Source organism: Capra hircus, chromosome 13 (assembly GCF_001704415.2).
Source record: "Capra hircus breed San Clemente chromosome 13, ASM170441v1, whole genome shotgun sequence".
NCBI lineage: Eukaryota > Metazoa > Chordata > Mammalia > Artiodactyla > Bovidae > Capra > Capra hircus.
The window spans coordinates 11,921,663-11,949,487 of NC_030820.1; the positions used below are offsets into that span (position 1 = coordinate 11,921,663).

At 45.9% G+C, this 27,825-nt stretch overlaps 1 protein-coding gene across 1 annotated transcript in view; it reads right to left on the reverse strand.

Annotated features, from left to right (window-relative positions):
* SFMBT2 (Scm-like with four mbt domains 2) overlaps positions 1 to 7,837 on the reverse strand; it is a 178,486-nt gene extending 170,649 nt beyond the window's left edge. The window contains exon 1 of the mRNA XM_018056961.1: positions 7,700 to 7,837. The gene's annotated coding sequence lies outside the window, so the exon portion shown is untranslated. The remainder of the gene's footprint in view (positions 1 to 7,699) is intronic.

A 27,825-nucleotide genomic window follows, 5' to 3' on the forward strand; every position in this document is an offset into this window, starting at 1 on the left:
CCTGCAGTGTAACCATCACTTAGCAGAAGGTACTCTGGGCCTTTTAAACCACAACAAGCAACAGTTTTCACGAACTGTAAAACACAGGGACTATTCTAGAGGTCTCCAAAAGTCTCTCTCTCAACCCGCTCACACATTTCAGAAGATCTGGATTTTCCTGAACCTTCCTAGTTGAGAATGGATGTGGTAGGAAAGAACAATACACAATCCTCTCAAACGGAACAGAGACTCAAAAAAGGAAGTAGTCACCATGGTCTATGCTGGATCCCAAAAGCCTTCATTCAAAAGCTTTCAAGAGATGGGGTTAGTCCCAAGTGCCCAGCTGGCTACTCAGAGTGGACAATCTGCTACACTGCCCTGAGCCGCACTAGTTCACAGTACAGGGAGGAAAGAGGAAAAAAGGCATCTGAATTCTGCAGCTGGCTGGGAAAAAGAAAGCATATTTAAGCTAAAGTTGTAAAGACAATAAATGGTAAGGACCAAGACTCAAGGCTCCAAACACTCTTACTCCACTTAGAGCCTGTCTCCTGCCTCCAAGCAGAACATCAAAGAACACAGAAAACCAGAGGGCTAGGTTTCATCCCAGAGTTGGCTGTTTCTTAATAACAGCACTATGGGCTATTAGGGACAAAGGAGAGGGGAGGAGAGAAAAACGGGATGCTCCAGAACCATCAGCCTTTATTAAAATGATGGCAGGGACTTCCCTGGTGGTCCACTGGCTGAGACTCCTTGCTCTCAATGCAGCGAGTCCAGGTTCAATCCCTGATCAGGGCACTAGAGCCTGCAAGCAGCAACTAAGACTTAGCACAGCCAAGTAAATAAGCATCTGTTTAAATGACCTTTCACACGAGGCTTTGTAGGAACCTGTACTTGGCATTTCAAACGCTCATGCTGCTGCTGCTGCTAAGTCGCTTCAGTCGTGTCCAACTCTGTGCGACCCCATAGATGACAGCCCACCAGGCTCCCCCATCCCTGGGATTCTCCAGGCAAGATCACTAGAGCAGGTTGCCATTTCCTTCTCCAATGCATGAAAATGAAAAGTGAAAGTGAAGTCACTCAGTCGTGTCCATGTCCGACTCTTAGCGACCCCATGGACTGCAGCCCACGAGGCTCCGTCCATGGGACTTTCCAGGTAAGAGTACTAGAGCGGGGTGCCATTGCCTTCTCCGATTTGCCCAACACTAGAGTTCACTGAATATAAGGCATCAACCAAAATGCGTCACTGTTTTTTTAAAAAAATAAAAAAAAATTGAACCTGAAAGCACAATGGATTCTTTCTTTAAATCAATGTCTAAGACATCCATCTTATCACAAAAATAGAAACCTAAAAAAAATAAAAATAAAAATAAAATAAAAAATAAAAAAAAAGAATAGAAACCTACAGGACAAGAGAGTAAAACTTTTTGAATAGCGAGCATCATAGGTAACAGGAATGACCCTAACTGCTGATGTACAGCAAAGTATTAGCATGTTTTAAAATTCTCTATGAGAGACTTCCCTGATGATTCAGTAGTTCAGACTCTGAGCTTCCACTGCAGGGGGTGGGTTCAAGTGCTGGGAGGGGCACAAAGATCCTGAATGCGACGCGGCACAGCCAAAATTATAACTAAAATTCTCTACAGGCTAACGAGATAGGGAGTCAAGGGTGGTACCTTTCAATCAGAACACCACTGGGCTGATCATACAAAACCAAACCTTAAGAATTGTATTTGGTAATGCTTCCCTGGTGGTCCAGACAGTAAAGAATCTGCTTGCAATGCGAGAGACCTAGGCTCAATCCCTGGGTCGGGAAGATCCCCTGGAGGAGGGCATGCAACTGGAGAATCCCTATGGACAAAGGAGCTTGGCGGGCTACAGTCCATGGGGTCGCAAAGAGTCGGACACAACTGAGTGACTAAGCACAGCACAGTTCATTCCCTGTTGGACTGCAAGCTCCAAATTGAGTATCTCCTCTTACCATACACCGTCCTGTCTATAAACATCTTGTTTACACTGACCTCCAAACAGAGAACGCTTGGCTTAGCCAACAAGATTAAGTTTCCTGTGAACTATCCCAGGACATTCTCAGTCTTACAAAGAGAGGAAGGACGTGCCTAGTGGCCCAACCTGAAGGGTAGGTGTGGAAAACAGAGGATCAGGTTTCTGATTCCTTCACTGGCTGAGTTATGTGGACGCTGCAGTTATCCCCCCTTCCCCTTGCCACACACAAACACACATATCATGAATATCATCAGATAAAGTCTAAGCAGTCACCTTGTGTGGGAGGGTGGGGTACAGGGGGCTATTTGGAATGGTCCGTTATAGTCTAGGAATTATTAGAGCAAGCTCAAATCAAAGTTTTCTCTATGGCCTGTATTCAAAGGCAGGCTGACCTGGCCCGGGGCCTGCCATTACTGGATTATATGGGAAAACTACAGTGGTATGCCTCAGTTTTTCTCTACATCTCTCCTTTTCCAGACCCTAAGTGAAATCATGACCCCATGTGCACTTGTATCACTTAACAACAATACCGTTACTTCTGGACAGGGATCTGCATTCACAGACATCCTCTGTGATGATGGCCAGTCCCGTGTCCACTCCACCTCCCAGACCACAGTCTTAAAGATGAATCACGTGGGCAGGTCTGCACAGATGTGCTGAACCAAACATTTTTTTCCCCAAATAGAACCACGGAGATGTTTGAGTGAGTTTCTACTTTAAAGTACTTAATCTTAGATATGGAAGCTGATTCTCAGAAAGATGACGACCAGTAACTGGTCCACGGTCACACAGTGAGACAGAACCGTCGCTGAAACCAGGTCTCCTCTGGATTCTGTCCTGGCCTCCTCTGTCAGGAATCCTCCTCACAAAACAGAGCTGTCAGGTCACGAGTCACCACTGCAAAAGCACAGATTGGTTTGCCATCACAGAGGTAATTTCCCTAACTAGTTTTGCTTCCCCAGGGAAATGTCGATTGAAGAACAGTCAGAAAATAATACTAAGTATGTCTTAAACTGTGGATCCTAATTTCTTTTGGGGGCAAGAACTTTTTACAAGCTCTTAATTATTTTTTATTTTCTTTTTGGCTGTGCCCCATGGTGTGTGGGATCTTAGTTCACCAATCAGGGATTGAACCCATGCCCCCAGCATTTGGAAGCACAGAGGCTGAACCACTGGATCACCAGGGGAGTCTACCAAGCTCTTCTTTATGGCCTCCACACTGTTACAGGAACTCCAAAACGTCCCCAGAAAGTGAAATACTAAAAGAGAAATGGTATCTAATACTAGAACTGGAGATGATTCAAATTCCACATTGACTATTTTTGTTCAAATCACTTAAAAAAAAAAAAAAACCTCTTTTAACTTTTAAGTTCTCTACATTTTCACTGCCTGAGCTTCTTGTATCCCCAAAGCACCCTGTATCAATTCCAGGGAGGCTGCATTCTCTTACTGCTCTGAGCAATGCTTCCATCACCCAGCATTTCTGCTCGGATTTGGCAAGTCCTCTGGGAGAAAGGTGGAAACTGCCACCTCAGTCAGAGAACATAAAATGGAATCTGATGAGTGGTCAGCCTTGCTGACATAACTTCATAATCAGTCCATAATCTCTGCAAGAAAACATTAAGAGGAAAAGCCCTCTCTGATCAATTACTCCCATCATTAGAGAAATTCAGGGTACCATCAGTATGGCCTGTTTGAGGTTTAGGCTGTGGGTAATCCAATGGGAAAGGGGAAATACTCTTGTCACCCCTGCAGGTCTCTGCCAGCACTTCTAGAACACCACACATCAACACAGACTGACTGGCGCAGTTGTCTAGAGTAAGGGTTGCTGAATAGCCCTGCCAGTGGGCTGCGGTTTCCACTGGCCAGGGGAGTGTCTCCTGCGCTTGAGTAGGGGACTGGAGGGTTTCTGGTGCCTATGGGTGTATTGTCCATGCCCCCCACCTTCCAGGCAGCGGCTGGGTCTCAGCAATGAGCTACGACAGACATCTGAAACAGTACTTGCTCATCGAAGGGAGGAAGCAGAGTGTGTGCAAATGTAACGCTTTGCAGGGGACGAGTAGCAAACCTCCTACCTCCAAGGAGCGCCTCGCCAGCAATTTCTCGCGCCTACCGAGGCCTCGCCCCTCCCCTCCTTCACCTGCTCCCTCCCCACCCCCAACCGCCTCCCCAGGAAATGGGGCCGAATTTGCGCCGGTTTTCCCTTTTTCTCTCATCTGGTGAAACCCGGGTCCATTTGCTTGGTGCAGACACACCAATCGATCCCCCGGGTCCCTCGGCAAGGGTGCGAGGGTGGAGGGATGAGGGAAGGTAGCAGGCGGCGCCGATGGGTCTGGATTCGGACACGATCTGCGGGCATCCGAGACAGTTTCCCACCCGTGGGCTCGGATCCGCCGCGAATGCACCGCTAGAGCGGACAAAACGCTGAGCCAAGGGGCGAGCGCAGGGCCTGAAGTCCCGGACCCTGGAGGAGCGGGGGTCCAGGGAGGCAACACAGGGGACACCAGGGTGGGTGAGCAACCTCACTCCTGCGCCGAAAGGAACGAGGACCCGCTCGGCCAGCCCCGGGCGCCCTGCCCTTCCCGGAATCCCACCCAACTCTGTCAACACGAAGATCCCGAAAATTCCGAAAGCGAAACTGCAAGCCGGTCTCCAGAAGTTTGGAAACGGCTTCCCAGGCTCCCGGCGTCCGGCCACCACGGACGCAGTCAAGGATGAGCGCCCCAGTGAGTGGTCATCGCGCCGCAAGGTCGCCCTCCGCTGCTCCCGTGCACCTCCCGGGTTTTTCACGCGCAACAGTCTCCAGTCTAGGTTCCAGGAGGGGGGTCGGCGGTGCTCCTACTTCGTCTCCATTCCGCCCTCCGCCCGCTCCTCCCCACAAGAAGGGAAACTTGGGCCCCGCGAGAATCCTGGGGAATGTTCTGTGTAATCGGTTGTGTGTCGACTTCCACCGCACAGCTCCGTGCAAAATCGCAGGTTTCGGGGCGTTGGAGTGGATTGTGCGCTTGTCAGCAGCGACGTCAGGAGGACGAGGGGAGGGGTTCCCGGCTGAAACTGCAGTTTACAAGCACTGAGCCATTTTAGGCTGGTTTCCCCTTGAACGAAGCCCACGAGGAAGCAGTCGCCGAGGGGACGCGCCACGCCGCGCGCTCAGCTTGGGGATAGCGGGTGCAAAACGCCTCTGGGCCTGAGGGTCAGCTTCATTGCCCAGCAGGAGGAGAAATCTGCCGCGGGGTCCCCAATTTGGGGAATGCTTGCCCCCAAGCCCTACCCTGGGGACGTCGCAGGGGGCAGACTGTCCGAAGGCGCGGCGACCGTCCAAGCAGGACAGTCGACCCCCTCGATCCTTCCTCGAAGCCCCTGCGAATGCCCAGAGCCCACGTCACTGTGGTAACTGCAGACCTGGCCAGCGCTTTTTAATCCTGACACTTAAAATCTTCTGGCGCACTAGGCAGACGCGCCATCAGGTTCTCGGGCCCAGGTTAAGTCCCCCGAACCTGCCCCAACCTGACCCCGGGGATGGCGCGCGGCTGCCGTGTGGCCCCCATCCCCCTGGTCCACCCTGCAGGCTGCGCTGCGCGACCATCGCTCCGCGGCTGCATCCTGGCCACTGGCGACCCCTGTCGGGGACCCCTTCCAGCTAAGGAAACTCCGTTTGCTCGCTTACCCTCGGGCTCCACTTACAAGCTCCGACTCTGCCCTCAAACTCTCAGGCCCTCTGAGGACCCAGAAGTCGGCCTCTCCCCAGCACCTCGCCCCCCTCTTCAACCCCAAGGCAACATCCCCGCTCGATCGCCTGGAAGGCTAGCCGATCCAACAAGGACGAGGGGCACTTTCTTCCGCGAACGCTCTCCCCATCCCCCACCTTCCCTAGAGCTCAACTCCAAAACCAACTCCGCCGCTCCACCCCACGCTCTGCAGCCAGGGCCGTGCGCCCCCGCCCTTCCGCCAACGTACTTTCACACACCCCAACTCCACCCCACCCACCAACGCCCCGGACGCCGCCGCCCCCCACTCCCACTTTCTACCCCACCGCGGCGCAAACTACATGGTGTCCTCCACTAAGTACGGCGCGCCCCCTGCACACACACACAGACACACAACCCCACTGGCGTCTGCAGCCTGATTGCCCCCGAAACCCTGGATACTGAGTCCTTTAAGCGGCACACCGCTGCACCTACCCGGCTTTACCCACACAGGATCCTGCGTACAGAGACAGAAAGAGAACTGGTCTCCTAGAAAGCTGAAATAAATCACTCCCTCTGCCCTCATGCATTTTGCACCACGTGTCAGCAGTTTGTCACGTCAAATCAGGGCAGGGTCTGGTTCGGAGACGCACACACGAATCTGGGGCGGATCTCTTGGACACTCCCACCCAACTGCAAACACAGGTATGCCCACTGATTCAAAGGCACGCAGAGCAGTCCTGCTCCGATGCCCCGGTCCGGGCCAGTTGTACCCCTTTCCCCTTTAGCAATGGAATGGACACACGCAGATTCTAACCACGGAAAAAACTAGGGCAGCTCATTCCTTCTCTTTTTTCCCCTTTAATTCGCTCAAGCAGCTACTAGAGTAGCCAAAGAGAGCTTAAACTAACAGATGGCAACTCCGGTTGGGTTTTTTCCCACCTCAAAATCTTTATTTTCAGTTTTTAAAAGCCACCTTAGCCCGCCATATTGAAACTGGCAAGGCTTCTAAATACTCCTCCGCCGCGGCTTCCAAGAAAACACCAGAACCGAGCGGCTCTGGGCGCGCGTCTGGCCACCGCAAATCAACCACTTCCCTCGGCTAAGGCTCCCTTTCTCCAGCTAATCGTGTCCTGCTTCTCCGGATCAAAAATCCACAAATATATCTAACAGTTCCTACAGCAGTTTTTTGGTGTTTTTTTTTTTTTTTGCGGATTTTGCTAATGCACACATTTTTTAAAAAATAATAAACTCCAAAGCCAGATCAGATTAGTAATTGTGAAAGGAGGTTATATGAGAGTAGACAACAGGAAAGCCCCAAGGGACAGGATGTGACTTTAACGCTGAAGAAAAAAGAAAGAAAAAAAGAACAAAAAGATCATCCATGCCGGAGCACGCTCCGAAACTACTACTGACAAATTCATTTCAGCTACACAGGCAAATGTTTCTAAGGGGGGCGGCGATTCCAAATATGCCCACGATTTTTAATCCCTTTGATGGCTGGTCTCCAGTCCTCACCCCACCATCTCCCCCAACCACCACCACCCCGCCACCCCGAACACACACACACCATCTAAAAAAAAAAAGGAAGAAAGAGACCCCAACGCGGGGTAGCAAGGGCGGCTGCGTCGCCAAAATGAGCGCACAAATGAGGAAGGTGGGCGGCGGGAGGGGACACTGTGCACCCGGAGAGGAGTACGCTTTCCAACTACGGACAGACTCCCGTAAGGCCGGGCTTTGCGAAGCCGAGGGACCTGGAGGAAGGGGACGAGGGGGAGCAAAAATGACAACCCGGAGCACAGAGCGGAGTTTGGGGATCTGCTCCAGAGCTGTCGCCTTCTCCCCCAGCCCTGCCCTTTCGCTTCTCTCCCATTGCACCCCCTCCTTCGGCCCCCCCACTCCGAGCCCAATCCAGCTTCCCTTTTTCTCGGAGCTGGAAAAAGAGAAGCTGACCGGCGCACTCAACCTGCGGGCCGGAGGTCCCCTCGCGGGGCGGGCTGGGCGCGGGGACAGCGGCCGGCGCGGGGTCCTACCTGGTGAAGTTCGTCCTCCCCGCGGCGTGGACAGAGGCCGGGGCGCCGCCGAGGCGGGGGACGCCGGCCTCACCCGCTCGCTGCGCCTCGCTCGCTCCCCGCCCGCCGCCTCCCTCGCGCGCCCGCTCCGCGGCTCGGACTCCCACTACAGCCTCATTCCAATATGGCATCCTCTCTGTGCGCATGCCCGGCACTCTTTTTTAAGATTATTATTTTGTGTGTGTGCGCAGCGAACTCCTTCAACGACCTTTTCCAAGTGCTTGCGGCACGTCTTAAGCCAATTAGCCGGAGGGACGTTGCGCCCCTTCCCCCACCCCCGCTGGGACGCCCCCGCGCCTGGGCTCATCGCCACCGCCCCCCACACACACACACTCACATACAAACACCCCACGTTCCCACTGCCCCTCCCCGTCCGACTCCCCTCGCTTTTTCCCTTTAGCTCCCTCCATACCCGATCTGCAGAAAGTTCCCATCACAGGCGCTTTCGCAAATCCATCTGCAGGGAAATCTAGACAAACTCCGCAACTCACGGGACACTTTCGGTTCTGTCGGTTTACAAACCCTCCGTGGAGTAAATGCACAAACTTGCGCTTTATCCGCGGAAGGCTGGTAGCCAGCGGAAAGAAATTCAATCCGCTCCGAGACCCGGGACCCGCCCACTGTGCCCCACCCCGCTCTTAAATTGTGCCTTTTCTATGGAGATTCAGATATTTTCTGAGGCCTTTAGGGGTGGCGGGAGGGGGCCGGAGAAAGGTTTTTCCTGGGAAACGTGCCCAGAGGAGTCGGAAATTCAATCAGGGCTGTTTGGATTAGCCTTGCCGCCGAGATCGGCAGGACGCAGGTGACGAGGGTCTCCACGGCGTCTCCGGATGTCCAGGTCCGGGGGACAGCGAAGGGCACCTGACCTAGGCTGGCTCTTGGAGGGCGGGAAAAGAATCCTGCCCGAGGAAAGCGTGGCCCTCGGCGACCGAGGGAGTGAACTAGAGACATCTCACCTGCGCGGGGCAGGGTTTCCGTGCGGCGCGTGCGGGTCGGCGTGCACTTTGCCTGGGGCGTTGGGGGTGGGGGGACGACAAAGAGCATCTCCCTGGCCGGAGCGGTGGCAGGACAGAGACCGAAAGGAATGTCCCAGTGAGGAAGTGCTGGTGACGCCCGAGTGGGTCAGACCGAGAACTTCCGAAGGTGGGCTTTGCTGTACTGAGGAGCGAGGAGATCTTGCTGGAGGCTAGAATTTATTTCCACGGGAAATGGAGAACCAGCACTTTGGGCAGGGTTTTTGCTCTCTTACCACAGGGGGTAAATCTCCCCGCCCCCCCCCCCCGAGTCTTCCAATTCTGTGTCCATCTCCTTCCTACGGAGCTTCTCTCCGAGTCCCTCCCCTGGCCCAGGGGTCGGGAGGCTCTCTCACCCTGGACACTGCCACGCGTTCCCAGCTCCGCCCGCCCTCCCACGCCCGGTCACCCCGGCTAATCTCGAGGACCCCTGTGCTCAGGCACGTAGGGTCCCCGAAGGATAAGTGGATGCTCCCAAGGGCGAGGGACAGGGCAGGGACCAGGGGTGCAGAGAGGAAGTCAAGAGTTTGAGCGCGCGCGGGACCGGCAGGGGTCTTGCCCGCTGGGTCCTCTCCCCGACGGCGGGACCCGAGCTGGTGTAGAAGAGCCACTGGAGGGATGTGCCCGGAAACTCCTCCGGCCAAGCCCTGCGGTCGCGAGTGCCCTTGCACCGAAATGGTGGGTGGAGCTCGGAGATCCTGGGGGACTTCCGCGGCGGTGAGAGCCCTCGCGTTTGCAGCCTGGGCAAGCGGCGTCTCCTCACGTCTTGGTGAACGCTCTACAATAGCTCTTGGAGGGAGCCTTCGTCTTGTCACGCTGAGTGCCCCTGAGGCTCAAAAAAGGAAGGGCAAGCGACTCACAGGTCATACTCCATCCAGAGTCTCCTTCCCAGACCAGCTTCCCGGTCCCCACCTCTTTGGGACATTCGACCTCTTTCACCTGAAGGTCACAGAAGGCGGAGCATCTCCAACCACACCCGGCCGCCTGCAGCCCCAAAACCGCCTCCCTCGGTGCCCTGAGATGTCTCCTAAATGAGACCGTGGATGCACAGTGGTTCCGAGGAATCCTGAAGGAGGACTCCAGACGGCCTCGGCTTTACCCCGGGGTCTCTCGACTTCTTGAGCCTTCAACACACAGTTTGGCCCAGAAGGGGCAGGGTTGGGGGAAGGTCCTGTCCCAGGTGGACTTACAGCGAGGGGAGATCCCCCATTCCCCTCACTGGGATCACCTGCTCCCGCGCCACGGATGCGCAGAACATCCGCCGCAGAGAGGTCTGAGGCCGTTCCCCTCCTCCAGCCCGTCCGGCTCCCCCCGCCACGTGCTGCGCCCTCCGGTGACCGCAGCCCTGATGGGCGCCCGCGGCAGCGCCCCTTCCTCGAGGGTCTCAAACCTAGCTGTGGGGCCCGGGCCGGAGAAGGGGCAGAGGATCGCTGCTCTCGCCTGGCGCCCCAGCACTTCCGGGCGACTCCAGTTTACAAAGGGGATGCACTTTTCGTCTCCCAAAGGCAGAGGCGACGTGAGCTGCAGCAGCCATTGCGCCGGCTCTGGGTTTGTTTACCAGTTTCAAGTCATTATTATGCACGGAACGTTATTTCATCAAAATAAAAAACGATTGCAAAAAAAAAAAAAACACTTAATCCCCAACTCGATGAACTGTCTCTACTTTATCCTACAGTTCCTCCAAAGTAATGGAGTCTTTTTATATTTTTGGAACTCACAGGCTTGCATAACTTTGTCAGTGGGTCTGGAGAGCAGTGTGGAGGAGTTTGAATTTTTGTACTCACCGCGGTTAAGACATAAAATCATAAAGCCACAATACACAATGGTCGTCACATTGTTCCCTCCAAGAATCTTCTCGACTTTGTCCAGGGTAAAATTTCTCCAACTTTGGCTTTCATATTGCTTTTCCCACGTAACTTCTTGACCGTTCCTTGGCTTTTTATTCTATATCCTGCCTCCATTCTCCTCTATCCAAGGACACCTATGAGACAAAAGAAATTGGTTCCAAGATTACCTGCTGTTATTAAAGGGTCCCTTCATCCCATTCCAATACCTTCCCACCTTCATTTTTATTTCAGAAGCAGATACTTTAGGGATGTGAGTATCCACGGGTAGAATCCACCCTAGATCTATTAAAGGTGAAGTGGATGTGGGACCAGCAGAGTTAGCCAAAGATAAAGCCTGGGACTGTTTCAAAGTAAAGAAGACATAATATTAATACATTCCAAGTCAGGAAATTCAACCAAGTAAATCTCATGATAAACACCATGAGGTCTCTATAAATTAACATTTTCTAAAAATCTTGGCAAAAATAAGTTTTTGCTCACACCAACTGACTATAACTTATTTCATGTCTAAACAATGGTTAAACCATGAATTATATCACATTCAAAATGCACTTAAACGTCTAAGTTATGCCTTCTAAGGGACTTCGGAATTCTTTCCTACAAATGAGGCTACAATATATAAAATATTAAAATTATATTTGCTAATTGGAAAATAGGATTAAAAACAACAGTTGAAAAGTTTCTTATATTATGGGCATTTCTAAGTATGACAACAAAAAATATTGCAGATGAGTCAAAAATTATATGCGTATTATTTATCTTATTTATTCTAAAGGCATATGATTACTTAAACCTTGTTGCACTAATCTTCACACCAAGAAAAATATTGGGCAATTGGCTCATAATTACTCCATGTTGACATCATTGTATAAGGAAATGCCCTAAAGAAAATGAATCATTTTGCTTCCTTAACAAAGAGAATCTCTGAGATATTAGACAAATTAGCTTAACATAAAAGTAGAAGGGTGGAAAAGTGTCCTCCAAAAGCCTCTCAAACAAATATTTGTGATTTATGTTGAGGTTTGATAGAATACAACAAAAACAATTATCCTTCAGTTAAAAAATTAGAAAAAGATTAAAAAATAAAATAAGCAAATATTTGAAGAATGTATGCAATCTTCTTTTTACCAGAGGCTTGAGATCTAAACACGTCTCTTAGCTGGGGTGAGACTGTGTTTTTCCATCACTCTCTTAAGGTCACTGAGTGTGAAATCTGAAGACACTTCCCTTATTTTTCACCCTTTACCTCTATCCCTGTTCCAGCACCTAGCTCCTGGGATGCAAATCAAATGACCTTATCAGTGCTTCATCACTAATTTTCTCTGTGACCTATGTAAGTTCAAATGACCTCTCTGAGCCGTCTTTTCTCTAGGGTAAAGAAAGGGAGAGGATTGGACTAGAAGTTCTATAAGGTCCTTTCAGACTCTAAAAAGTGCTTATCCATCTACCCCACCCAAAGCCACAGTTTGCCTTCTGTAATATCCTAACACCATCTCTGCAGACTAGAAATAGCCCAGGTGTAAATTCTGAGGTCACAAAGAGGAAAAAAGTAATGAACAGATCTGCAGGGGAAGGGCCTTTTTTGCCCTCCTAGCCAGCAGTAAAGTGTTGTTTGAGTCATATTTCTGCCTTGTTTAGATCATTAATTTGTCTTTATAATTACTGTATGTGTTTCCCCACCTTCCCCTTCCCTCCCCACTCTCCTTCCCCCCCTCCCCACCCCCCGCAGAAGTGTCTTAGCTGAGAATCACTGGGAAAAGTCTGGGTGATGGAGTTCATTGTTTATGTGGGGAAGTGAGCATAGTGATGAATAGGATATTCCACAAAGATAGCACCTATCAGAGGATATCTCCACAAAGGTATCACCTATCAGAACACTTACTCATCCATTTCTAAAAACTCCAGAACCCCACTGTTGCTTCCTGTATAATTTGAAGAAGTGTCAGACTTCCTTGACAAGAGAAAAAATAACAGTGAACACAGAGGATGTATTAAAAAAAAAAAAATTAGTGATGTCCGAACTCCCCTAGGACATTGATTTAAAGAACAAAGATGGTTTCGCTGTGGAAGTGCCCGTTTTGACTGATGGCTTCTTTCTCACTGAGGAAGACAAACACCATGATGAAAGTCACATCCAACTTCTGAGGCTACCTGTACGGGCTGCCTAGTATTATGTACTCGGCTTGTAAGTCTTGTTTTATATGAGGTAGAATATTCTAGATCTTGCAGCCTGGCTCCTAGTCCTTTGGAGAAGTGGGGAAGTCATAGTCCAAGGAGGTGAAATGACAGATCTCACCCAGAGCTGCAGAGCAGCGCCTGACCTTTCCCTCTTCCGCTCCATTAAAGAAGGAGAAAGCCGAGGGAGGACTTATTTAGCTTCTATTTTACACCAGCCGCTCCTCTGGAGTCTTTACATATGTAATGGTATGTACTGTCTCTAGCACATACCAGTACATTCTAGCCTCTATTATGTGTAATGTCTCATAAATGGCTTTTAAATACGTTTTAAACATATTCTTTTCCATACAAAACTAGACTCTGATCCACGGTCATCAGAACATTTCCATGTGTCATTTTTTCTGGCAGAGCTGGAGTTGTCTGGAATTATTTGCATTCTCTATAACTGAAGGTATTTATCGCCACACACACACACACACACACACACACACACACACACACACACACACACAAACACCAGCACAAGTCAGGGTTGTGGTTTATGGTCCTGCTCAGTTTCACCTCTGCAAGTTAACTAGCCTTAGTGAGATTGAATCAGACCCTGTGCAGAAGTATAAAATGTCCCCTTGGACTCATAACGTAACATAGACTAAACAAATTAAAGTGGGCAACAAAAATCCCACATCAAAAAGTAAGTTTCCTGTAAAAGCAAGTAGACAGATTTTATTCTATGCATCTACCACTTTAATAAATCCCAACTCTGCTAAATAGAGAAGAAATATCAGTGTTTGGACGCTGGACAATGCAGCTTTATTGTAACCTCAACCTGATCTGCTCAACTAGTAAAATTGAAAATTTCATTTTATAAGTTGCTTTAGTAGACCTCGTTATAGAAAATAATTATCCTGGTCAAAGAAATACTAGGTAATAGACCCATAAAGACTTGATTTGCAGTGCCATCTACTGGAAACAAATATTGACTTGCTTTCAGATTTTTTTAAATATAGTTTTTTGTTGCTTTTTAATGGAGTATTGTGATTTCTGGGATAAAGGAAGATATCTGGGGTAAAGAAAGATTTCCTGGTGGCTCAGGCGATAAAAAGAGTATGCCTGCCAAACAGTACACATGGGTTCGCTCCCTGGGTCAGGAAGATGCCCTGAAGAAGGGATTGGCAACCCACTCCAGTATTCTTGCCTGGAGAATTCCATGGACAGAGGAGCCTGGTGGGCTACAGTCCACAAGGTCGCAACAGTCCGTAGGGTCCCCAAGAGTGGGATATGACTGAACAACTAACACTCACACATATTTCATTAGAGATAACAGTTTGGACAAGTTGTTATCTATAATCAAACGAATCTACTTTTAAGTAAACTGAAATATATTCGTATGAAACCATTCAGTTTTTGAATAACATAAAGAGTCCTTAACATGTTTCTTTAGAAAGTAAGACCTCTTCCATTTTTTTTTTTAAAGGGTCATTACAACTAACTTCTTAGTAGAGTGCTATGATTTCTTTCTTATCCCTGTAAAGATTAATTTTTACACTAGTAAGTGCCTCTGGAATAAAGTTGATGGCTTCTTAGAGGTTTTCCTTTTAATTTTATACCTTATAGGGGAGGAACACGAGGATTTTTCAGGGTTTTCCAAGCCAGGTGCTCAAGGAGGTAAATGTATTAAAAATTAGATATAGGAGATTATTAGTTCTTATAAATGAAAAATTAACCTCAAATATTTATTGATCATTGCTTATATTTGAGTTAAGAGGCAAAATGGCTTTTGCTGAAAATGGGGCTGCACTAGGTATTACTCTAAGCTAACGGGCATCTTGTTGCCAAACTCACCAGAGGCCTGCAGAAAACTCCCTGGTGGGACTTGCCCTGCGGTCCAGTGGTTAAGACTCTGAACTTTCACTGCAGGGGACACAGGTTCAATACCCTTGGTCATGGAATTAATATCCCGCAAGCTGTGCAGTGGGGACAAAAAGAAAGAAAGAAAATATGCTTGATTAAGAAAAAAGAGAGGCAGTATGTTCGATTGGAAAGAACTGGGACTGGAAGCCAGAAGGACTAGCAGTTAAATACCAGCTCTGCCAAGACTGGTTTCCCTTTTGGTCTCTGCGTCTCTCCTTCCTCCCACTCTACCTGTATCTATGTAAAAATGGATTAAATTTCTCTTTCAGGGGAATGGCCTGGTACATAGGAGAAGCTTAAGAGGTACTCCCTGCTCTTGCTCCATCTCCTCCCATCTTCCACTTGCTCAAAGTACACATTGTTCATAAACTTCTAGTACAGTCTTGCAGTATTTTAAAATTTGTGCTTAATAACTGCAGGTTGGATGACTGTGTCAAATCATATCCCAAATCTGTTTTCTGCTTGCCACATTCTTACATCCTATGTCATCATTTCAGCCTCTTCTTCATTGACCGACTTCTATTATCTTTATCCTTACACCACTATTCAGTGGCTTCCTCTCCTGAAAACACAAATAAAACATTCCATCACAAGAAGGGGGCTAGCAAATGATTCATATGATACTGTTGTTGTTCAGTCGCTAAGTTGTCTGACTTTATGCGACCCCATGGACTGCAGCACAACAGGCCTTCCTTTCCCTTCACTGTCTCCTGGAGTTTGCTCAAACTCATGTCCATTGATTCAGTGATGCCATCCAACCATTTCATCCTCTGTCGTCCCCTTCTCCTCCCACCTTCAATCTTTCCCAGCATCAAGGTCTTTTCCGAGTCGGCTCTTCACATCAGATGTCCAAAGGAATGGAGCTTCATCTTCAGCATCAGTCCTACCAATGAATATTCAGGGTTGAGGCTTTAAGTTAGATTCTTATTGTAGGCAAAGTCTTCATAGATACCAAGGCTGCACAACCCTGTGAAACTTTGTCCACGTCTAAAGGACTTAATAAATTTTAATGCCCAGTTTGAAAAGCAGACACCACCACAAATATCCTGCTTCTAGACAAATTGTTTTAAATTTCACGTGCAATAGGACATAGAATAATACTTCAGAGCAAAATAGTGGGGAAAAAAAAAGTATAAGGAATGAAGAGACTTGCTTTCAACTCCCAGTGGTGTTCCCTAGTAGATTCTTCATAGGTCAATGGATTTCTCTGAGCCTTGGATGTACCAACTGTGAAATGGGCATAATAATGTCTTCAGTCAGTTCAGTTGCTCAGTCATGTCCAACTCTTTGTGACGCCATGGACTACATCACACCAGGCTTCCCTGTCCATCACCAACTCCTGGAGCCTACTCAAACTCATGTCCATTACATTGGTGATGCCATCCAACCATCTCATCCTCTGTCGTCCCCTTCTCCCACCTTCAATCTTTCTCAGCATCAGGGTCTTTTCCAATGAGTCAGTTCTTCACATCAGGTAGCCAAAGTATTGGAGTTTCAGCTTCAGCATCAGTCCTTCCAATAAACATTCAGGGCTGATTTCCTTTAGGATTGATAGGTTGGATCTCCTTGCAGTCCAAAGGACTCTCAAGAGTCTTCGTCAACAGTGAAGTTCAAAAGCATCAGTTCTTCGGTGCTCACCTTTCTTTATAGTCAACTCTCACATCCATACATGACTACTGGAAAACCATAGCTTTGACTACATGAACCTTTGTTGGCAAAGTAATGTCTCAGCTTTTTAATATGCGGTCTTAAGTTGGTCATAGCTTTTCTTCCAAGGAGTAAGCTTCTTTTAATTTCATGGCTATAGTCACCATCTGCAGTGATTTTGGAGCCCCCCAAAATAAAGTCTGTCACTGTTTCCATTGTTTCCCCCTCTATTTGCCATGAAGTGATGGGACTGGATGCCGCAATCTTAGTTTTCTGATTGAGTTTTAAGCCAGCTTTTTCACTTTCATCAAGAGGCCCTTTAGTTCTTCTTCACTTTCTGCCATAAGGGTGATGTCCTCTGTGTATATGAGGCTATTGATACTTCTCCTGGCAATCTTGGTTCCAGCTTGTGCTTCATCCAGTCCAGCATTTCTCATGATGTACACTGCATATAAGTTAAATAAGCAGGGTGACAATATACAGCCTTGATGTACTCCTTTTCCTCTTTGGAACCAATCTGTTGTTCCATGCCCAGTTCTAATTGTTGCTTCCTGACCTGCATACAGATTTCTCAGGAGGCAGGTCAGGTGGTCTGGTATTCCCATCTCTCTCAGAATTTTCCGCAGTTTGTTGTGATCCACACGGTCAAAGGCTTTGGCATAGACAATAAAGCAGAAATATATTTTCTCAGGAACTCTCTTGCTTTTTCGATGATCCAGAGGATGTTTGCAATTTGATCTCTGGTTCCTCTGCCTTTTCTCAATCCAACTTGAACATCTGGAAGTTCTCAGTGCATGTACTGTTGAAGCCTGGCTTGGAGAATTTTGAGTATTACTTTGCTAGCATGTGAAATGAGTGTAATTGTGTGGTAGTTTGAGCATTCTTTGGCATTGCCTTTCTGTGGAATTGGAATGAAAACTGACCTTTTCCAGTCCTGTGGCCCCTGCTGAGTTTTCCAGATTTACTGGCATATTCAGTGCAGTACTTTTACAGCGTCATGTTTCAGGATTTGAAATAGCTCAACAGGAATTCCATCACCTCCACTAGCTTTTTTTTTTAATTCATTTCCTATTGAAGGATAATTGCTTTACAGAATTTTGTTTTCTATCAAACCGAGACATGAATTAGCCATCAGTTCAGTTTAGTTCAGTCGCTCAGTTGTGTCCACCTCTTTGCAACCCCATGGACTGCATCATGCCAGGCCTCCCTGTCCATCACCAACTCTCAGAGTTTACCCAAACTCATGTCCATTGAGTCGATGATGCCATTCAACCATCTCATCTTCTGTCATCCTCTTCTCCCGCCTTCAATCTTTCCCAGCATCAGGGTCTTTTCTAATAAGTCAGTTCTTCACATCAGGTGGCCACAGTATTGGAGTTTCAGCTTCAACATCAGTCCTTCCAATGAACACTCAGGACTGATCTCCTTTAGGATGGACTGGTTGGATCTCCTTGCAGTCCAAGGGACTCTCAAAAGTCTTCTACAATGCCACAGTTCAAAAGTGTCAGTTCTTTGGCACTCAGCTCTCTTTATAGTCCAACTCTCACATCTATGCATGACCACTGGAAAAACCATAGCCTTGACTAGATGGACCTTCATTGGCAAAGTAATGTCTCTGCTTTTTGATATGCTGCCTAGGTTGGTCATAGCTTTCCTTCCAAGGAGTAAACATCTTTTAATTTCACGGCTACAGTCACCATCTGCAGTGATTTTGGAGCCTCCCAAAAATAAAGTCTGCCACTGTTTCCACTGTTTCCCCACCTATTTGCCATGAAGTGATGGGACCAGATGCCATGATCTTAATTTTCTGATTGTTGAGTTTTAAGCTAGCTTTTTCACTTTCATCAAGAGGCTCTTTAGTTCTTCTTCACTTTCTGCCATAAGGGTGATGTCCTCTGCGTATATAAGGCTATTGATATTTCTCCTGGCAATCTTGATTCCAGCTTGTGCTTCATCCAGTCCAGCATTTCTCATGATGTACACTGCATATAAGTTAAATAAGCAGGGTGACAATATACAGCCTTGATGTACTCCTTTTTCTCTTTGGAACCAATCTGTTGTTCCATGTCCAGTTCTAACTGTTGCTTCCTGACCTGCATACAGATTTCTCAGGAGGCAGGTCAGGTGGTCTGGTATTCCCATCTCTCTCAGAATTTTCCACAGTTTATTGTGATCCACACGGTCAAAGGCTTTGGCATAGACAATAAAGCAGAAATAGATTTTCTCAGGAACTCTCTTGCTTTTTCGATGATCCAGAGGATGTTTGCAATTTGATCTCTGGTTCCTCTGCCTCTTCTAAATCTAGCTTGAACATCAAACCTCAGCATGAATCAGCCATAGGTATACATATATCCCCTCCCTTTTGAATCTCCCTCCCGTTTCCCTCCCCATCCCACCTCTCTAGGTTGATACAGAGCCCCTGTTTGAGTTTCCTGAGCCATACAGCAAATTCCCATCAGCCATCTATTTTACATATGGTAAGGTAAGTTTACATGTTACTCTTTCCATACATCTCACCCACACCTCCCCTATCTCCATGTCTGTAAGTCTATTCTCTATGTCTCTTTTTCCACTGCTGCCCTGCAAATAAATTCTTCAGAACCATTTTCTATGTTCCATATATATGCGTCAGAATACAATATCTATCTTTCTCTCTGTCCGCTAGCTTTGTTCGCGGTGATGCTTCCTAAGGCGCACTTGGCTTTGCATTCCAAGATATCTGGCTCTAGGTAGGTGATCACACCATCATTGTAATCTGGGTCATGAAGATCTTTTTTGTGTAGTTTTCTGTGTATTCTTGCCACCTCTTCTTAATAGTGTCTTACCTCACAGGATTGAGAGAATTTAAGGTGATGTGATACTGAGCGACTGAACTGAACTGAACTGAATATACTCAGTGATACAGAACTTTGACTTAGGTGCAAAGAAATAAAAACACACTTCCTTTCATCCTCCTTTTCTGTTTGATAATAAACCAACTTTTTAAAGTCTAGCTCAAATCATGAGTCAAAGAAATCAGAAAAAGCTGTTTTGTAAGGCAATGCTATAATTCAAGTCATTGTAAGTTATTGTCTGTTATATTCCAGGCATTGTGCTATACGCTATTTGCTTTCATATTTGTACTAGTTTCAATCTACTTTGGACTCTTAGAAGGAACAGACCTACAGAATGGAACATATGGCTCTTATTTCTTAAGAGTCTTTTGTTGGTGTGCCTTCAGCTGCTTTTCAGAGCAAAAGAAAGAAAGAATCTGTGAAACCAGGAGTTCTTTGAGACGGAAATACCTCCATCTTCCTTCTCTTGACTCAAAGTAGTATAAATCACATTGTAAGAGCCAATATTTTCTAGTTTTTGAAGAAAAAGTCAGGTTTTTTTTCTCTTCATTCCACTTGTCAATTCAAAGGAAGCTTTTGACAAAATTTTAGTAGTGAAAAAATACGTGTCTGAAGATCTCAACCTGAATCTGACGTTTACCATGGTCATTTGTCCACAGAAAAGGCTCAGTGTGTGTTTGTGGGATTTGGTCAGGACTGTGGCCAATGTAAACCATGGAGGGAGGCACCTCCCTTTCCCCTTCCGGAAAAGAAGTGTGATGTCATCATGCACACGCTTTGGGAAAGATTATATGAAAGTCATTGCAGTTTTGTCACTTTTTTAGCTTCTTGGAAGAAAAAGGATGATCAAGATTCTGCTCCTTTGCAAGCGAAGATTGTTTGCATAGCTTCGGAGAGGTCCATTGTTTGCACCATTGGGTTTATTTACGTTCAGTTTTGTTGTCCTGGAACAAGAGGGGATATCCTGCTGCGGAGAGGCCCCAGCAACAGGCCGCTGATGCTTTTAATAAGAAAATTATTTTTATAAACTGAATTTTAGTGACAAAAGAATGTGAGGATGCTGAGCCCTGCCATGTGGTCTGTTTACTCTTAAAAAGCTAAGGATACCTTACTTTCAAACTGGAGAACCTGAGAGGTGTAAAGACCTCAAAATCTTTCTCATCATCCACCTGCAGTGGCATTTTTGCCAGCTTCAAAGGATAATGCAAATTTGAACCATTGTGAATATTGTTCTTATTCTATTGAGTGTCAGTGTGGGGCTCTTTTGAGAGTACTTGCTGGTATACTGGCAACTTCATCTCGACACAACCCTGACAGTATGGTTTTAAAAAGTAAGCTGAGGGAAATTCCCAGTGGTTGGGACTCTGTGCTGTCACTGCCAAGGACCTGGGTTCAATCCCTGGTTGGGGAATTAAGGGCCCGCAAGCTGTGCAGCACGGCCAGAAACTGGCACCACAATGGAAAGTGAGTGACCTTGACAGACATCTTAACAAGAGGGATAGTTGAGAGAAAGAAGCCTTCCTCTGCACAAAAAATGCAAAATGTCTCCTTTTGTTTTCCCTAGAGAGGCAATGAGAGGTAAACTTGCCACTGTTCCTGTTTCTACTGTGGCTTGTTTTAACATTCACCTGGCATTCAATGTCATGGCCTCCGGCCACGAATTTTAATGGTAAAAAGGTACTAGGCAGTCTTGGATTCGAATGGGGGGCGGGCAGGGGGAGAAACTGGTGAACTTTATTGATCATCACCAGAAAAGTACACACATTCATTTGCAAATGCAGTTATGAAAAAAACGGTAGAGCCTGAGACCACCAGCTTGAGGGGCCCACCAAGGAGTAAACAAATAGCGCCAACATTGCAATGACGTCATACCTCACCTTTCTTCCCTCTAGCAAAAGTGTGAGTGTATTGAAGTTGGGGGTGGCACTATGACAGTTAATGTTGTGTGTCGTCTTGGCTGGGCCACAGTGCCCAGATATTTGATTACACATTATTCTGGATGTTTTTGTGAAGGTGTTTTTGGGGATCGGATGAACATATGAATCAGTGGATTTGGAGTAATGCAAGTTATCCTTATCATGTGAATAGGCCTCCTCTGATCAATTGACAGCCTTAACAGAGCAAAGGCTGCCACCACCACCCCCCACCAAGAATGGGGGAAATTCTGCAAGGGACAGCCTTGGACTTGCCCTGATACATCTCAGCATCAATGACACCAGCCCGGAGACATTGCCACAACTGGCTGATCCTTAGCCAGGTTGGAACCCCTGGGTGTGGTGTATGGCCCATTTGATTCCAGTCTTCTTTTTTTATATATAAGTATAGTGAGTCTTAGATGTTCTTTTTTTAAAAAATATATTTATTTGGCTGCACCAGGTGTTAAGTTGCAGCACATGGGCTCTAGTTCTGACCAAGCCTCAAACCTGGGCCCCCTGCTTTAAGAGCTCAGCGTCTCAGCCGCTGGACCACCAGGGAAGCCCCCTGATTTGCTGCTCTGATGTTTCTTCATAGTCTTTTATCATAGCACATTATTATTAATCCCTAAAGATATATGTAGAGTACATAATGAGAAATGCTGGGCTTGATGAAGCACAAGTTGGAATCAAGATTGCCAGGAGAAATATCAATAACCTCAGATACACAGAGGACATCACCCTTATGGCAGAAAGCAAAGAAAAACTAAACAGCTTCTTGTTGAGAGTGAGAGAGTAAAAAAGTTGGCTTAAAGCTCAACATTCAGAAAACCAAGATCATGGCATCCGGTCCCATCACTTCATGGCAAATAGATGGGGAAACAATGGAAACAGTAACAGACTTTGTTTTGGGGGGCCCCAAAATTCCTGGATGGTGAGTGCAGCCATGAAATTAAAAGACACTTGCTCCTTGGAAGAAAAGCTACGACCAACCTAGACAGCATTCTAAAAAGCAGATACATTACTCTGCCAAAAAAGGTCCATCTAGTCAAAGCTATGGTTTTTCCAGTAGTCATCTATGGATGTGAGAGTTGGACCGTAAAGAAAGTTGAGCACAGAAGAATTGATGGTTTTGAACTGTGGTGTTGGAGAAGACTCTTGAGAGTCCCTTGGATTGCAAGGAGATCCAGGCTGTCAATCCTAAAGGAAATCAGCTCTGAATGTTCATTGGAAGGACTGATGTTGAAGTGGAAACTCCAATACTTTGGCCACCTGATGTGAAGAACTGACTCATTGGAAAAGATCCTGATGCTGGGAAAGACTGAAGGAGGGGACAGAAGGGAATGACAGAGGATTTGATGGTTGGATGGCATCACGGATATGATGGACATGAATTTGAGCAGGCTCTGGGAGTTGGTGCTGGACAGGGAGGCTTGGCATGCTGCAGTCCATGGGGTTGCAAAGAGTCAGACACAACTGAGCAATTGAACTGAACTGAACTGAAAGATGGATGGATTTTTAAAAACCCATCATTATATTTGTAAACTGCCGGTGACAGTCGGTGACAACTAAAGCTGAGTCTCCATTTCTGATACTCTCATATTTTATCGAGTAGGTTTCAGTTTTGTTTTAGTGAACAGATCGCAGTCTCACAGCCCCTAGGTACTGCAGCATGCTTCAGGCTACCTTCAATAAATAAACGAATGCATATGGTCTGAAGCAAGATTTGAGCAGCAGCGCTGACAAATGCCTCCATGGGACTCACAATGTGCCAAGTATTGTTCTAAGCACTTAACAGGCATTAACTCACTTCATCTTCTCAACAATCCTAGGAAAACTTTAGCCTGTTTTACAGATAAGGAAAACAAGGGATAGAAAGAATAAATATCTCACCCAAGGTGGTCCCCTAGGCTCTGGGGAGGTGTCGCTTATGTTTGTAAGCCAGTACTCTTCACCTATGCTATGATCTTGGTTTTTTGAATGTTGAGTTTTAAGTCAACTTTTTTACTCTCTCACTCTCAACCTCTTTAAGCCTCTTAAAGTATTTTATTACAGACAAACAGAAATAAACTGGTGATTCAATAAGGCACTTAAGGTTGTGGTTTGTTGTTATGCCTAAAATTAGTATCTTCACATCAGGATGGAGCTGGGAGCCCTGAATCTCTGTCACTTGCTCTAGCTAGACCACGCTCCCTCACCTGCAAGAGTAAGAGATGCCTCTTTTACAGGCGACAGACCACAGTCCAAGAAACTGAAAGGAAAGGTGATGAATGTGTGCCTTTTAAAGGGGTGGTCACTGAGTTTTCAAAGAACATTGAAAGGAATCAAAGGAAAAGTGATTGGCGAACGAGGGCCTTGTATCAGTGCTAGGCTCTGATCTTACACTCAGGGGAGCTGAATTCAGTCTTTTGCAAACTTGTGATTTTTCTTAAAACTTGATTACATCCAGTATTTGGTGGAAAATGAAAAAAGAAAAAAAAAAACACTGTAAATAATCAACAGTAAAACCTAAGGTGGACCTTTTATTTCAGGATGCTGAGAGTGATCAAGTTACTGAGCGTCCTAAACTCAGTAGACAACTCAAGCAACCTGATGACGAGAACAGGAATCCTTGGGTTATCTCATGAAAAACAAAGATGAAGGGAGAGGCGTGAAGCACCATCTTTACTCAAAACACGGCCCCTGGACCAGCATCCCTGGCATTACTTTGTAGCTGTAGATGCTCAAGATCCCCACCCAGAAACATCCTGAATTCAAATCTGCACTTTACCAAGGTGGTTCAAATGCACCAACAAAGCTTGAGGTACACTGATTTAGTTTAATTCCATTATTTGACAGATGAAGACACTGAATGAAGGAGCCAAGCTCACATGGCTCATGTTTAACATAAACAAGATGAAAATGCAAGTGGAAAAATATAAAGGCACTTATGGGGACTTCCCTGGTGGTCCAGTGGCGTAGACTCCTTGCTCCCAGTGCAGGAGGCCCGGGTTCGATCCCACATGCTGCAACTAAGGTTAAACATCTGGCACAGCTAAATAAATAAACAAATGCTTAAAAAAAATAAATAAAGGGACTTAGAAAAAAATGTTTTACTCATTGAGTTCTAAACTGACCACTCTGTATACTAATATTTCTGTGGTTATAAGTGGGAATTAGAGGTGATATTGAAATAGGAAGTAACTTCAACTCTTCCATAACCAGTTGAACTCAATAATCAATATACTGCTGGCCATCATCATCTGTACAAATGGGATAAAATGTCTTGGGTTAAATATATTTCCTTAGTGAAGGCAGTTTTCCCAACATCAATTTTTTTTTCCCTTAGTCTTTAGGACCAACTATGAGTGACTTCACTTTCACTTTTCATTTTCATGCATTGGAGAAGGTAATCGCAACCCACTCCAGTGTTCTTGCCTGGAGAATCCCAGGGACGGCGGAGCCTGGTGGGCTGCCATCTATGTGGTCGCACAGAGTCGGACACGACTGAAGCGACTTAGCAGCATAAAAAATAAAAAATTTTAGACTGTCTTTTCCATGATATGATAATTACTGTCATATTTCAAATGTAACCACCTTCTAAAAATATAAATGTGAAAGGCTATGTCTTAGCTGTACTCTATGGTTATCCATCATTTCCATTACCCAATTGATTTCCCAAGAAGTATCAAATCAGCTAGGTATTTATTAGAATTTTGTTCTCTTTTCCTTTTGGAAGAAAGAACCATTTGTGTTTTCATCCACGGGAGAGACAAAGCAATTATAGGTTATTTAAACATGGTTAGTCCCAATTCTAACTTCTTGGGAGGGGTTCTAACTTCTTGAGAAGGGTTCATTATTAATTAGAATGTAGAAGCAGATTGAAAACTGAAGTAGCTCCCTGAATGCTTAGACATAAGTAATTAGGTACAACAGTTCATCTGAAAAATGTGGCACCTGTTAGTTTTTCCCAAAGCCCAACAGAAGAACGATGGTCCACATCTGTCTTTGTTCAGGCTGTTAAAACAAAAACACCACAAACTGGGCGACTTAAGCATGCATTTCTGGACAATGACTTCTGGAGCCCCCAAGTCCAAGATGAGGGCCTGATGAGGGCCAAATTTGTGTCTTGTCGATGACAGCCACCTTCTCTGAGTCCTCACTCGGCCCAGAGTGAGCACAAACTAAACCCAATGAAACTCCACCCTCACGACCTACTCACTTCCCAAAGGCCCCATCCTCGTTGGGGTGAATTTCAACCTGTAGACGTGGGGGAGACACAAACATTCCATTTGTAACAATACCCAGCTCTGCTGCTGCTGCTGCTGCTGCTGCTGCTGCTAAGTCTCCTGAATTCACATCCAGACTGTGTACGAGTTTGGTTGGATTATTATATCACATAATAGGTTGTTACCCATCTCTTTTCTCAGCACATTTCCTTCTGTAGGAAAGATTCCTGTGGAATATTTTTGGCTTTTACTGTGACCCCTGGCGAAGGAAGATCCCCTGGAGAAGGAAACGGCAACCCACTCCAGTATTCTTGTCTGGAGAATCCCGTGGACAGAGGAGCCTGGCAGACTACAGTCCATGGGGTCCGGAAGACTTGGACGCATCTTAGCAATCAAACAGCAGCAGCAGCGAACCCAGCAACGTAGTAAGTGCTCTGTGTACACGGCCATGCTGACTGCTCGGTCCAGGTTTACCTCTTAAATCAACTGTGAGTTTCAAGTTTCTTTAAAAAAAAAAAAGCAAAGAACCGTGAGTTGTTTTTATTTATTTTATTCATTATTATTATCATTTTTTATTTTGGCTCTGCTGAGTCTTTGTTGTGGCACGTGGGCTTAGTTGACCTGAGGCATGTGGGATCTTTCTGGACCAGTGAGGGTCCAGATCTTTTCTGTTCCCTGCATTGGAAGGCAGACTCTTAGCCACTGGACCACCAGGGAAGTCAGAGTCTCAAGCTTCTGAAAATGATGATCCTCTTCTGGGATTTACTCCAAAGAAACTTTTTCCCTCCGTCAAATGACTTATTATCTGGAAATTCCTGATGGCCTCTGGATTTTAGAAAAGGATCAGCACCACTGGAAAAATATTCAAGACCAGAGACACTTCCAGGAACCCATGTTCCCATCAGTCTGCCATCTCCTGCTGTTTTACCATGCATGTCTTTTTGCAGAGAATGGTGGATGTCGTGTTAGGAAATTGCCTACAGACAATTCAGAGCTGGAATCATCCTGGAGCCAAACTCTCAAGTTCTTCTTCAGAAAGACTCTTTGGGCGTCTGTTATTTGTCCCTGACAAAAGAAAGCATAGTATTTCCCAATACTTTGCAAGTGTTGGATGCTGTCCGCACAAAATGGACTGTATATTGAAAAAAAAGTCAAGCAGTTTTTTGAGGGAAAGTTATCAAGTACAAAGTGATGAGACAGAAGTTCTATTTGAACTGAAGTTATGGAGACAACCATAGGACTTTCCTGGTGGCTCAGATAGTAAAGAATCCACCTGCAGTGCAGGAGCCTCGGGTTCGATCCCTGGGTTGGGAAGATGCCCTGGAGAAGAGAATGATACTCCAGTATTCTTGCCTGGAGAATTCCATGGACATAGGACCTGGTGGGCTACAATCCATGGGGTCACAAAGAGTCAGACATAACTGAGTGACTGAATACTTTCACTTTACAGAGACAACCATACATGGAATATTCCTCTCTTATCCCTTGAAACTCCAGGCAGGGAGACCAGGGACGAAAGAGTGATGGGAAGAGAAATTCAACCTACAGCCCTCGATTATCCTGCTATTCAGGTCTATAAGCAAGGATGGAAAGGCTTTTCTGAGTCAATAATGAGGCATCAATCATGGTATGTCAACACAAGGAAAAACTGAGTCATTGATAGATTTGTCGGGATTACTAGAAGCCTTACATTTAGGCTGTAATTTGACCACTCTCACTTTATTCAGCCTTCTGGATGATATTTGATTTAGTGTTTGTACAATGTGAGTCTTAGCAGTCTTGCCAATGACATGGTGCGTAATTCCCCAAAGGCTTCATCAAACTCCTTCTTAATGTATCTTTCATCATTGTATTATAGTCTGCCTGATGATAGATGTCTTTCTGAAGATAATTATATCCCTCTGGTATTTTTTTTTACTCTTCAGCAACTTCCACAGTGTTTGAAATCTATGGTCTTTGCTCTTTTATGTCATACAGCTTCATATTTTTCCTCATGAAGAGTTCTTTCATACAAAACCCTTAAAATTCTTTACGAGATAGTAATTAATTCTCTCACCAGGAAGTTACCTATTTTGCATCCTTGGGAAACTGAGGCAGAAAATGAAGTGATGCGTTGAAATCATGTAAAGACTTGACTTCAATGATTATCCAGGAGATAAATTCTCACTCTTAACTTCAAAAAGGAATCATATTCTAAACTAAATATAAATAACAATGATCCAGAAAAATCACATCATAAAGTAGAAGAGATCTGCATAATTTCACTTCACTGACATACAAACCTGCAGAGGAACTAACTCTTAATGAAGATTTAACTGCTAAGGCTTACAGTGGAACTCATATTACCAAGATTTTATTACCATGAGCATACACACACCCAGCAGGATTTTTAGTACCCTACTAAGAAGTGTTATTTGAAATCATTAAAACTAAACTGCACCTGTCAAAATAAATCAACCAATACACTTAGTGATTCAGAATCCATGACTCTTTATCTTTCCTATATATTCATTAATCCTTAATAGTCTTTCCTATC